The sequence below is a fragment of the Mandrillus leucophaeus genome, unplaced genomic scaffold (genome assembly GCF_000951045.1).
Source record: "Mandrillus leucophaeus isolate KB7577 unplaced genomic scaffold, Mleu.le_1.0 Scaffold343, whole genome shotgun sequence".
Lineage (NCBI taxonomy): Eukaryota > Metazoa > Chordata > Mammalia > Primates > Cercopithecidae > Mandrillus > Mandrillus leucophaeus.
In genome coordinates, this window is record NW_012103621.1 from 157680 (window position 1) to 158740 (window position 1061).

Sequence of the window (1061 nt, forward strand, 5' to 3'; positions counted from 1 at the left end):
ATCAAATGTCAATTATTCCTTAATAGACGTTGCGCGCTTGGGAAGGGGAGGAACTCAAAGCTTTCTGCAGACTCAAGGATCTAAATATAGGGACGGAGGGAGGAGCTAGGTCGCGCATGCTCAGTCCTTCCTCTACGCTCACCAATCAGATGCCCGTTGCGTGATTCGGCGTGGGTGGAGCCAAATGTGGACTTGTGAGGAAGCCACGTGAGAGGAAAGCCCGTGAGGCAAGCGCCTCAGGAGTGCGAGAGGCCCACGCAGAACTCGGGGAGCCTTTTATCCTGAGGACGTGGGGGAACAATTGGAGGACTATATTCAGGCAAGTAATTTAATCCGGTGTCCATTTTAAAGCAGCAGTTTGTAACTGTGTGGAAAATGGGCTCAAGAGGATGGGGAACGACCTGTTGTTGGCAGGTTGTGGAGAGATCTATATTTTTTTCTTTAATTTTTAATTTGTATTTATTTAATTTTTTTTCCTGTCAGCCTTCTCTTAAACCGTGGACTCTAGAGGGAAAGGACCTCATATTTATCACCCAAGGATTCCTGCCCTACGTGTACCCCTCTGCCGGTGGCTGGGGGTCCATATGTTTTTGTTGAAGGGGTTAACTAACCTTAGGTCACACCGCTTGTTAGAACCTGGATTCAAATCTAGGTCTTTTTGTTGTCAAACCCTGAGGTCTTTCCTTTAAAGCACAATGAAAATCTAGAAGTATTTGGTATTCGTTGTAGGATTCATCAGTCGAATCCCTTCAATGGCATTGCCAACCCAAAAATGCCCACCTTAAGAAATGCGAGACTTGTGAGGGGGTATGTAGGGATGTGTGTGTTTTCGGAAATTACAGAAGATAGGCCGGGCACGGTGGCTCTCGCCTCTGATTCCAGCACTTTCGGAGGCCGAGGCAGGCAGATCACTTGAGGTCAGGAGTTCGAGACCAGCCTGGCCAACATGGTGAAACCCCGTCTCTACTAAAAATACAAACATTAGCTAGGCGTGGTGACGGGCCCCTGTAATCCCAGCTACTTGGGAGGCTGAGGCAGGACAAGCTTTTGAACCCGGGAGG

General features: G+C 48.4%; 1 protein-coding gene across 1 annotated transcript in view; it reads left to right on the forward strand.

The window, feature by feature from the left end:
- The first annotated feature begins 223 nt into the window (after window positions 1-223).
- AGO1 (argonaute RISC catalytic component 1) overlaps window positions 224-1061 on the forward strand; it is a 65234-nt gene continuing 64396 nt past the window's right edge. Inside the window, exon 1 of the mRNA XM_011988988.1 lies at window positions 224-319. The gene's annotated coding sequence lies outside the window, so the exon portion shown is untranslated. The remainder of the gene's footprint in view (window positions 320-1061) is intronic.